Below are 12,218 nucleotides of genomic sequence, written 5' to 3'. Positions count from 1 at the left end.
CTGTGGGCCCTGTGCCTGGCCTGCCTCCGCACCCTGCAGGTGCCCACGGAGCCCCCAGGTGACCCAGAGAGCCTGGGGGTGGGGCAGTGTCCACATCGTGGCCCTGGGGGAGGGGCAGCATGGGACACCAGGCACCGAGGATCCACCTGTGCGTGCTGTGGACCCCGAAGCCCGCTGGCCCCTGACCACACCCCTGGGTGCACGTCCTGAAGCTTACCTGTGCCCGGACTCCGTGCTGGTGGCTGAGGACGGGACGGTGCTCCTCAGGCCGGCCCCTGAAAATGGTGCATCAGCAGGGGCACCCCAGGACCATGGTCCAGGGCCACTGGCCAGGCCGAGGGGAATACAGCGGGGCCTGCTCTTCCTGGGCCCCACAACTCCTTCTTCCTGGCTCCTGAGGCGGCCGGGAAAAGCCGGTGAGCAAGAATGTAACTGGGCCGTCTCTCCCCAGGCCCAAGATCCCCCACTGCCCAGCGGACCCCGTGTCCGCCCTGGGGTGGTGCAGACCTGAGACAGCTAAATCCGAGACACTCAGAACCCTTGGCTCCCACACAGGCGGAGGACATAGCAAGGGCAGGGCGGTGACCGGCGTGGGGAGCCTGGTGGGGAGCCGAGGAAAGGCCGCCACGCCGGGGCTCTCTCTGTCCAGGCACAGGAGCACGACCGAGGCTTCAGCCTTTCACGGCCCTGGACAGCAAGCCCCGCAGGGCGCATAGAAGGGCTGCCAGGAGCTGAGGCTGGGGATGGGGCCTCCCCGCTATCACAGCCCCCCAGTGTCAGGGGGTTGGCCGGGGGACGAGACCACAGGGAACGCCGGCACGGACAGCACAGAGGCCAGGAACACCCAAGAGGGGCGCCCGGCTTCTGGAGCAGCCGTGAGATGCGGGACTGGAGAGTGTGGAGCTGGCGGGCGCCGGGTCGCAGCGGCGCCCTCTTCAGGCAGCCAGGCCTTCCTGCCGCGCTCCCGTCAGTGCCGCATCACTGCGCAGGCGCAAAGCACTGTCCTCCACAGCTCATGGCAGGGGCTCCAGAGGTGGCAGACCGGCCCAGACGGAGGCCAATGGCTACGCATGCGCAAGCACAGAGTTACTGATTGGTTGCTGCTCTTCCCGTCTTATCCAATAGAAAAGAGTCCCTCCGGAGCCCATATTTGAATACAGAGGCTATGAGCGTGCTGTGCAGTTGGCGTCGGCCATTTTTTTCTTTAAATGCTTCGTTGGATTTGTTGTCCGTTGGCGTGCGCTGTGGACTGCAGCACATGCGGAGGCCAGGCTTGAAGCCAGGCACATGGAGCTGCCGCGGAGAGGGCCGACTGGAGAGAGCGCGGGTCTGCGGGTGCGCGAGGAGAACGCTCCCGTGGACGGCTGCCCCAGCTCCCCGGCGTCGCGGGCCTGCTGAGCGCCGCGTCAGCGTCTGTGGCGCGTCCGTGGGGCCTGGCCGGGGCGGGCGCTCTCCTCAGGGAGGGTGGGAGCCGCGGAGAGGCGTGGAGGGCGCGGGGCGTGCGTGCCGGGCGGACGGACGCGGGCTGTGGGCGTCGCCGCGCCGCTGGGCGCCCTGTGGCAGGCGCTGCTCGCGGCCATGAAGCTCCTGGGGGCGAACTGGAATGAGGGTTTCTCCTGTCAGCGGCCGGGGGAGCTTCCGTCTGAGAACTGGGACCCGAGCTGCGCATTGGTTTTCTTGATGGATTCACTTTATATTTTATGGAGTACGTGTTTGTGGGCTGTGTTGTCGCTTTCCCACCAGCTTCTGCTTGTGGGGTCTGGGATGTTGTCCGTGGAGCGTTGGTTGTGCTGTCGGTTCAGTTTGGGGTCGTTTTCAGGGAGAACAGTGTTTGTGACTGAGGGGTATCTTGGTTCTCTTGGGTTATGTCACTGTAACGCTACGGAAGTCTCCTGGAACTTGGGGCCGAGTGTGGGCATTTGGGAGTCATTGATTTTAGGAGTGTTTATGGAGTAAATTATGTGAATGGTGGACTATGATGGGGTAGAAATTTCTTTTAATTTTAAAAATTCAGAAGATTGATTTTTGAGGTCTTGGGGAAGAGTCTGTTTTGTGGGCGATTATGTCGTTATGGAGGGCTGTGGGTGCTGGTCATTGTTGCTGCGTTTCTTGTGACTGACATTTTCTGGGGGGATTAGATGGCTGGTGATGTGGTTAATCAACGTGAAATGAGGGAATGAAGAAATGCAGTGTAACTAAGACTCTCTATTTGACATTGTAGTTCAGGCTGTTATTTGGGAGGGGAAATATTTTGGGGCTCATTTTTTCCCGTCAGATTCTGTACAATATTAGCGATGATTGAATTTGGCTTGCAAGAAATGTGATTGGCAGGCCGGAGCCGTGGCTCACTAGGCTAATCCTCCACCCGTGGCGTCGGCACCCCGGGTTCTAGTCCCAGTCGGGGCACCGGATTCTGTCCCGGTTGCTCCTCTTCCAGTCCAGCTCTCTGCTGTGGCCCGGGAGTGCAGTGGAGGATGGCCCAAGTGCTTGGGCCCTGCACCCGCATGAGAGACCAGGAGAGGCACCTGGCTCCTGGCTTCCAATCAGTGCAGTGTGCTGGCCGCAGCGCACCAGCCGCAGAACCAACGGTAAAGGAAGACCTTTCTCTCTCTGTCTCTCTCTCTCACTGTCCACTCTGCCTGTCAAAAAAAAAAAAAAAAAAAAAAGAAATGTGATTGGCAATGCATGATTGTTGGGAAAAACTAGATGATTAGAGAATTTGAAGGCGAGGAAAATCTGGTTTTAGGATTGTATATTAGTTGATGGAGTTGTATTTCTGTAGTCCTAAAATGGTTATGATGGAAGCTGATAATTTTGTGTGAAGCATCATTTGGTAAATGGTTACAGGGAGAGACATTGTTGGACACAAGTGAGCCAGCAGAAACCCCTCCAGCAGGCTGGCATTTGATTGACTTAATTAGGAATGGGTCAGTTTCCACATTAGAGCTGAGAATCAGGGCTGTCCTCAGAATGCAAAGACGTTAATGTGAGCACCGCGGGCAGCTTTTGGGGAGGTGACAGTGTCATTACGAGGGGATGGGATGTGTTTGTGGATTGAAAGTCTCAGTCTTTAGAGTAGAAGCCTTTCAGGAAAGGGATGCCTGTCAGTTCAAGGCCACCAGGAATAAGTAAGGGCTAACATCGACTGTGTTTCAATCTGTTGTGGAGGCAATGGGTTGCAGATCTGGAGCACATAAATAATACAGCTTTGAGGAATGGGTGTATACTAGTGTGTAGACATGATAGATGTGTGGGGTCAGTGCTATTGCATAGCCAGTAAAGCTATGGCCTGTGATGCTGGCATCTCTGCAGGCACTGGTTTGTGTCCTGGCTGCTCCACCTCTGCTTTAGCACTCTGCTAATGGCCTGGAGAAAGCAGCCAAAAATGGCCAAAATATTTGGACTCCTGCTGCCCACCTGGAAGATCTAGATTTATCTCCAGTTTCCTGGCTTCATCCTGGCTCAGCCCCAGCCATTGCAGCCATCTGGGAAGTGAACTAACAGATGGCAGATTGATCTATTTATCTCTATCTCTATTTCTCCCTAACTCCGACTTTCAAATAGAAAAATATTTTTAAAAGAAGAGATCAATGTAACTGCTTAATGCCAATGGTAACCATTTTTAAACCCAAATGTTCCGATTTTTCAAATACAGAATAATATACAATTAATTGGAACCACCTCAAATATGCAGCTACCAGGCATTCTTGCAGCGTAGTTAGAAATAGAAGCTGTGGAATCATGCTGACCTCGCTTAGAATCCTGACTCTGACTTCCCAGCTGCAGGTCCTCAGCTTGGGCAAGGCAGTTAACCACAGTGAATTCTTTTTTTTTTTTTTGACAGGCAGAGTGAACAGTGAGAGAGAGAGACAGAGAGAAAGGTCTTCCTTTTGCCGTTGGTTCACCCTCCAATGGCCGCCGCGGCCAGCGCGCTGCGGCCGGCGCATCGCTCTGATCCAAAGCCAGGAGCATGGTGCTTCTCCTGGTCTCCCATATGGGTGCAGGGCCCAAGGACTTGGGCCATCCTCCATTGCACTCCAGGGCCATAGTAGAGGGCTGGCCTAGAAGAGGGGCAACCGGGACAGAATTCGGCACCCTAACCGGGACCAGAACCCAGTGTGCCAGTGCTGCAAGGCGGAGGGTTAACCTGTTGAGCCGTGGCGCGGGCCACCACAGTGAATTCTAGGACTGTTGCAATAAGAAGAATATGAAATTCAATTTAGGCTGTTTTGGGGTAAATAGATGTTAAAACTTATGTGGCTTCACCAAGAAAATGGAATTGCAAGCAGCCTGCTGTGATACTGGCTCTTCATGGGGCCAGGGCTGTGTAAATGTCTTCATTCATCAAAATATTAGATTGTACCCCATAAATATGGATAGTTAGTATGTCAATAAATAAAAAACTAAGTTGACAGCTTTGATAATTACTGATATAGGAATGAAAGGGGAATGGTTGCCTTGAGGGCGGAGATGGGCTGTAGATTGTTAGTTGTCGTTGTTGGTTTTTGACAGGCAGAGTTAGAGAGAGAGAGAGAGAGAGAGGGAGGGAGAGAGAGAGAAAGGTCTTCCTTTTTCCATTGGTTCACCCCCGAAGTGGCCACTACGGCTGGCATGCTGCGACTGGCATGCTGCGCTGATCTAAGGCTAGGAACCAGGTGCTTCCTCCTGGTCTCCCATGCGGATGCAGGGTCCAAGCACTTGGGCCAGCCTCCACTGCACTCCTGGGCCACAGCTGAGAGCTGGACTGGAAGAGGAGCAACGGGGACAGAATCCAGCGCCCCAACCAGGACTAGAACCCGGGGTGCCGGCGCCACAGGTGGTGGATTAGCCTAGTGTGCCACGGCACCGGAAATAGTTTTGTTTTAGGACAGAAGCCAGTAACCACTGCTTTAACTCTTGGTGGGATAGCAATTTCTAACTTTATTAATAACTGGGTTGTGAGTATAAGTGAACGAGTAACAGTCCTAGTAGGTTTGTTTAAGCAATGAATATTATGATCTAGCTATTGGATTCATTCTCTAAAGTTGGGCATTGTTATTTAAGAATGAGTTGCACTAGTCATTGTTGAATGGAGACTGATAGATTCTTCTATAGGAGTCTGGAGGCGGGCAATAAAACATTGCAGAGCAAGATAATGAGAATTAGAAGAGCTATTCCTATTGATGGGGGTAATGACAAAGGAAAATGAACTTTTGTTCTCACAGAGTTTCATTTGGGGATGACTGAATATCATTTGGTGTGAGTTCAAGGGGCTAGGTGTCGAATTTCTCCTCCTCCTTCATCTTGCCTCTTCCTCTTTCTCCTCCTCCTCCTCCTCTTCTTCTAGATTTATTTATTTTATGGGAAGAATTAGAGACATGTGTGTGTGTGTGTGTGTGTGTGAGAGAGAGAGAGAGAGAGAGAGAGAGAGAAATCTTCCTTCTGCATGTTTACTCCCTAGATGGTCCCAATGGCAGGACTGGAGTCAGGAACTTTTCTGGGTTCCCACACGGGTGCAGGGGCCCAAGGGCCTTGGCTGTCCTTTGCTGCTTTTCCAGGCCATTAGCAGGGAGCTGGTTTGGAAATGGAGCAGTTGGGATTTAAACCAGTGTCCATATGGGATATCAGTGTTTCAGGTGGCATCTTTAGCCACTATGCCACAGGACAGGCTCCATGCAGCAACTTCTTCAGATCCTTAATTTGTGGCATGGTCTGCTACAATGGAAAATCCTTGGAGCTGGTTCTGCATCCAAGCAGCTATTGAGAATAGAGACAGCTGGCCCAGGGCTGTGGTTCTGCCATGGCTGCACCAAGAGTCTCAGCGACAGTGGTGCTGGAGAACCTGGATCTCACTCACCCCACCGTGGTGCTGCCTTTTCTGAAAAAGCGTTTTTTACTTCTCTGGTTCCCCTTATGTTCATAGCTGCTACTCTTCCTTCAAAATACAGTGTGATTTTCTCTTTTCCTCGACTTTTGCTATGAATGCTTGGATTTTTTTCTTTGGTACATATTTTGTTTATGTTATACATGTTTCATCTATTTCCTTTATACCATTATAGGAACATAGTGGCACTTCCAGCACCCTCCCTCCTACCCATGCTCCAGCACATTGTTTTTGTTGTGACCTGGGATGGAAATGCACCTGGTTGGTGGAAGGTTGGGTTGCTACTCAGCATCCTTATTTTTTTTAACTTTTTATTTATTTGAGAGATAGAATTACAGACAGTGAGAGGGAGAGACAGAGAGAAAGGTCTTCCTTCCATTGGTTCACTCCCCAGAAGGCTGCATTGGCTGGAGCTGCAGCAATCCAAAGCCAGGAGCCAGGAGCTTCTTCCAGGTGTCCCACAGGGGTTCAGGAACCCAAGGATTTGAACATCATCAACTGATTACCCAGGTCACAGCAGAGAGCCAGATTGGAAGAGGAGCAGCCAGGACTAGAACCAGTGCCCAGATGGGATGCCGGTGCCACAGGCAGATTAACCTGTGCTGGGGCTGGTGCCATGGTTCACATGGTTAACCTCTGCTTGCGGTGCCGGCATCCCATATGGGTGCTGGGTTCTAGTCCCGCTTGCTCCTCTTCCAGTCCAGCTCTCTGCTGTGGCCCAGGAAGGCAGTGGAGGATGGCCCAAGTGCTTGGGCCCCTGCATATGCATAGGAGACCAGGGGGAAGCACCTGGCTCCTGACTTCAGATCAGTGCAGCTCTGGCCGTGGCAGCCATTTGGGGGGTGGACCAGTGGAAGGAAGACCTCTCTCTCTCTCTTTTTCTCTCTCTCTCTCTCATTGTCTAACTCTGTAAAATTAAAAAAAAAACTACTCTACCATGGTCCCGGCCCCTGGAATCTCCTCAGAAGTTGTGGGGTTGAAATCAATCTCTGAGCTGAGGATTTTCTACCAGATTTTTTTCTCAACAACACATCTTGAAGTGTTTGGATTTGGTCTACAAAGAGTGTGCTAGTTCTTTTAAAAAAACTTGTATTTATTTTTTGAGATAACATATAATTTACATTATAGCCAAAGGCTTATTGGTGCCCCTAAATAAAGAGTTCCAGAAATAAAAAGTGAGAAGACCATAGTCCAGTAGGAAAGGAGGCACGGGCTACACAGAATAACCAACAGAAAAGATGTTCATGTTGACTCACATAAAGTAAATTTTAAAGTAGTCCCCAAATCATTAAAACTCTAGTAGAATATAATTCCTATCAATTTTCTTGGATAAATATTTAACACAAAATGAGACAAAACACTCTATTTCCAGTAAAACTATATATTCAGGCATTTTTCTCTTTAAATATTGGCTGCCACCCTATAAGAGAGGACATGCACCATTTGTCTTTCTGTGTTTGGATTATTTCACTCAATAGCATGTCCTCCAGTTCCAGCCATTTTTCCTGCAAATGGTAGAATTTCATTCTTTTTATGGCTGAATAATCCTCCTATGTGTGTGTGTGTGTGTGTGTGTGTGAGAGAGAGAGGGAGAGAGAGAGAGAGAGAGACCTTAGCAGGTTTTCAGCTGTCAACTTCAGTGGGTTTAAGAAGTGACCCTGCCGCTCCTCAGTTGAGTGTGTGTGCTCCATTCTGCACACCTGCAGATGGAACCAAGGGCTGGAATGGTGATTGCTTTATGAGGAAAGGTGGCTGTGAAGCTGCTGGGTCATCCCAGGGCTGCACCTGGTTGCATGCTCCCCAGCAATCTGCTCAAGGCCCATCTACCCTTGGTCTGACCACAGGTGTAGAGTTCAGCATTTCTTTCCCACATGTGGGCACCCTTTTCTCTGTGGGATTTATGTGGATTCCCCTGTTGGGAGTGAGGGGCTGTCTTGTTAGGCACATGAGGCCATTTGTATTTCCTTTTGGTAACCTGTGTGCTTCTGTTCAACCTGCATTTCTTTTGAGACATTGATGTTTTTCCCATTGAATTATGTATGCTTTCATTTTTAAAGATTGCATTTATTTATCTGAGAGGCACAGTAATATTAAGGGGTGGTGGTGGTGGGGAGTGATCCTGAGATACTCCATCTACTGTACATGCTCCATCTATTGATTCCCTTCCCAAGTGGTCACACTGGTGAGAGCTGGGCCGATCTGAAGCCGTGAGCCAGGATGTTAGGACCTCTCCTTCCTTCCTCTTTCAAATGGGGATGGGATGGGAATAGCAATGGGAGCAGCAGAGCTCAGGCAGCAGCTGTTTGTATTGCAGAGACTGTTAGTAGCCCCAGTTGATGTGTGGGACACTGAGGCCCAGAGCCACCAAGTACCTATCTCATGGTGGGGGTCTGGAATCCAAACTCTTAGCTGTCAGCTGAACTTGTAACTGCACCCTCCTGTCAGTGAGGTGGGAGGGAGGAGGAACTGAAGGCGATGTTGCTGGCAAAGCCTCGACACAAAGGAGCTGCTCAGGAATGACAGCTGTGTCCAGTTAGTAGCATGGAGCTTAATCCAGATCTCCCACATGGGTGTCAGGCACCTAACTACCTGACCATCCCTTGCACTCTCCTACGACCCACACTAACTTCTTCTTTTTTTTTGTATTAAGTTTATTGATTTATTTGAAAGAGTTGCAGGGTGGGGGAGAGAGAGGGAGAGAGACAGAGAGTTCTTCCATTAGCTGGTTCATTCCAGAGATGGCTGTGATGGGCAGGCTGAAGCCAGGCACCAGGAGCATCATTCAGTTCTCCCATGTGGGTGGCAGGGCCAAACATTTGGGTCCTGTTCCTCTAATTTTTGCAGGTCATCAGCAGGGAGCTGGATTGGAAGTAGAGCAGCTGAGCAATGAACTGACCACCATATGGATGCCAGCATTGCAGGCAACAGCCTTATACACTAAGCCACAGGGCTGGCCTCCACATGAACTTCTATTTCTCTCATATTGTTCAGCCAGAGCCACATGGACCAACTTATTTAAAAAAATGAAACCTATGATTTTTAGTTTCTGCCTACATTGATAGAATATTATACAATAAAATCATCTTGTTAATTTGTGTGGCAACAAATTTGCTGTGTTTCCAGTGCACTTTGTTATTGGCAAAGCTGATGATCAAAAAATAGTAAGAATCACTAGAAGCACATTTAGCCTAGTGATTAAGATGCTCATTAAGAGACCCACACATCGGGACCGGTGCTGTGGTGCAGCAGGTTAAAGCCCTGGCCTGATGGGCCAGCATCCCATATGGGTACCAGTTCTAGTCCAGGCTGCTCCTCTTTTGATCCAGTTCTCTGCTATGGCCTGGGATAGCAGTAGAAGATGGCCCAAGTTCGTGGGCCCCTGCACCCACATAGGAGACCCAGAAGAAGCTCCTGGCCCCTGGCTTTGGATCGGCACAGTTCCGGTCATTGCAGCCATCTGGGGAGTGAACCAGTGGATGGAAGACCTCTCTCTCTGTCTCTCTCTCTCTGTGTCTCTGTCTTTCAAATAAATACAATAAATATTTACAAAAAACCCACATCATTGGACCTAGGTTCAGTTCCTCCTGTCTTTAGCTCCTGATTCCAGCTTCCTGCTAATGCAGACTCTAGAAGGCATCAGTGATGGCCTGAGTAAGTCAATTCCTGCCAGCCACAGCCACATGGGAATCCTTCGTTGCATTTCCAGCTCCCAGCTTCAGTTCCTACCTGGTTTATCCCATTTGGTTGCAAGAATTTTGGGAATAAACCAAAAAATGGGAGTACCATCTGTGTCTCAGCCTCTCCAAAAATTTAAAGACTTAGAAGATGTGTTCATTATTGAAAGGCAGAGTGACAGAGAGGGAGACACAGAGAGATCTTCCATCCACTGGTTCACTTCCTAGAATGCCACAGCAGCCATGTGTGGAACTCCATCATGATTTCCCACATGCAGAACAGGGACCCAAGTACTTGGGGTGCCTTTGGCCTTAGCAGGCACATTAGGAAGAAGGCAGATATGCAGTGGAGGAGCCAGGACTCAAATCATTACTCCAGCATGAAATGCCAGCGTCATTGTTGACAGCCTAAACCATAGTGCCATGATGCTGTCACCACAAAATAAATAACGTTAAAAATCTTTTAAATGCATAATGAGAACACTGGAGTTGCCCCAGTGGTGGGGGAAGACAGGGAGCCCGCCAGCCAAGGACATGTTACAGGCTGGCACATGGACATGTTACAGGCTGAACCTACTAGGTCCCTGCTGTCTGGCAGGGGGCACTGTGGAGTAAAGCATGCTCAAATGATTGAGTACAGTGAGGCTTTGGTGGTACTAGGCAAGACTGACGTTTATTGCACCTGGCAAGCAGCAGAATTTGGCCCAAATGCTTGCCCCATTTCCAATGTGTGGGAGACCCAGCTGGAATTCCTAACTCAAGGCTTTGGCCTGGCCCAACCATGATCATTGAAATCATTTGGTGAATGAACCAGTAGATGGAAAATCTCTCTCTCTGTTTCTAGCCCTCTCTATCTGTAATCTGTCTTTCAGAGAAATAAGTCTTTTTTTTTATAAAAGGCCCCTCCTTGCAATGCCATTGCACTGGGGGCTAAGTTTCCAGCACAGGTATTTTGGGAGGACATTTGAGCCACAGCATTCTTTCAAGGAAGCAGCCAGCAGTGCAGACAGGTGAGGGCTTTGCAACCTTCCTGCAAGACATCTCTAGTGGGTGGGCCAGAGAGTGGGGCCAGGAGGAAAGACTCTGTTCTGTCCCACAAGGACCACAGGCAGGGCGTGGCAGCTGAGAGGCCCCCATCCTGTAATTGGTTAAGGACAAGCAGCCACTCTTTTCAGCCAGGAGAGAATCCTGGGCTCCCATCCCTTCAGTTCAGCCACAGGCTTCCTGCTCAGGGGTCAGTCCTTGTGAACACCAGTGTGTTGGGCTCCACAGCCCCCTGGCCCACATGATGGAAACTTTCCAATAGGATTAGACCTTCCCTGGTAGCTGTCACACAGGCCAGTGCTTTCTGACACAGGATCTGCAGAGCAGACACATGAGCACAAGAGACAAGGAGGCTTTTGTATTGAACACTGCCATCTAATGTCAATGTTCAGCCAGCAGGAGGCCACAAGACGAGGGGTTCTCCTGAGTAAGAGGTGTGCCACAGGTTGGAGGGCAGAGGAGAGGATCAGACAGACGGGAGGGTCTCCAGATGAAGAGACTAAGGAATCAGGTCTGGAGGCCAGAAAAGGCAGGAAGCAGGTTGGCAAGTGGGTCCTGCATCCATGGCTGTGTGCCCCTCATCAGACACTGCCTGGGCGGTAGGACAGCAGCAGCTATGAGGGTCCACATCCCTAGGGCTTAGATAATCTGGTCCAGAGGTGCAGGGAAAGGCAGGAATGCAGGCAAAATGGTCCCCTGGAGACAGCTGTCAGCCCCGAGAGGCTGGCATGGAAAGAAATACCCATGGGCTTTTTAAAAAAGATTTTTCTTTTTATTTATTTATTTGAGAGGAACAGACAGAAAGAAAGGACTTCCATCTTCTGGTTCACTGCCCTGATGGCTGCAATGGCCAATGCTGAGGGGCGGAGCCAAGATGGCGGAATAGTGAGGGTGTGCACCGATAGTCCGGGAAAATTTAGTTTAATAAAAGTGGAGTTATGGTAGCCTCAGAAAAAGGATCAGGAAAAAATTGCAGAGGAAACTCTTCCGGATCTAGTAGCTATGACTCAGAGGACCTACTGGGAGAGCAAGGTTGCCCACCACGCGGAAGCCGAGCCGCGGGAGCCGCAGGGTCTGCGTGCCAGTGCGGGAAGGGGAGTGGATGTGGCACAGACACCAGCGGGGAGAGGAGGGTGGCCAGGGCTCCGAGTCCACACCTTGGTGCTGGAAGGGGAGGTGAGCTGAGTAACCGGAGACATTGGCGGGGAAATGGCGGACAGAATCTAGAGGGAAGCAGGCTTTGAAGCGGGAAAGTTCACCAGACTGACGACAGGAGAGAAGGAAAAAGAAAAAAGGGTGGGGGGGTACTGGTACAGACTAGTTTCTCTCTCCGACAACCTTGCAAAGGCGAGCAAGAGACAAACAGCAGGCCCCACTCAGGATATACATAATAAAAGGGGAGAGCTAAGGCTACAATTCAGTAACCTAGGCAACCCAGTGCGAGTCTGCAGGAGAAACTGAGCTGGCACAGACTCTTTGGGTAGAAGCCAGAGATCGGAAACTAAATACCATCAATTCTGCTCAGCCGTGCGGTATTACTTACCTCCTGAATAAAAAATAAAATAAATAAATAAATAAATAAATAAATAAATAAATAAAAAGAGAGAGATTTCCATGCATAACCTGAGGGTGTCACC

The 12,218-nt window shown here is 50.3% G+C and overlaps 1 long non-coding RNA gene across 2 annotated transcripts in view; it reads left to right on the top strand.

The window, feature by feature from the left end:
* The first annotated feature begins 1,035 nt into the window (after positions 1-1,035).
* Positions 1,036-12,218, top strand: part of LOC149119916 (uncharacterized) — a 76,162-nt gene continuing 64,979 nt past the window's right edge. Inside the window, exon 1 of one of the 2 annotated variants that reach the window (XR_016227044.1) lies at positions 1,036-1,335. This is a non-coding gene — a long non-coding RNA (uncharacterized LOC149119916). The remainder of the gene's footprint in view (positions 1,336-12,218) is intronic. The other variant, XR_016227043.1, reaches the window with a different exon arrangement.

The sequence above is a fragment of the Oryctolagus cuniculus genome, chromosome 21, assembly GCF_051225735.1.
Source record: "Oryctolagus cuniculus isolate XC-2025 breed Fujian yellow rabbit chromosome 21, ASM5122573v1, whole genome shotgun sequence".
Classification (NCBI taxonomy): domain Eukaryota; kingdom Metazoa; phylum Chordata; class Mammalia; order Lagomorpha; family Leporidae; genus Oryctolagus; species Oryctolagus cuniculus.
Note: the sequence above shows the minus strand (reverse complement) of the source record. Positions and strands in the feature narration are given on the sequence as shown.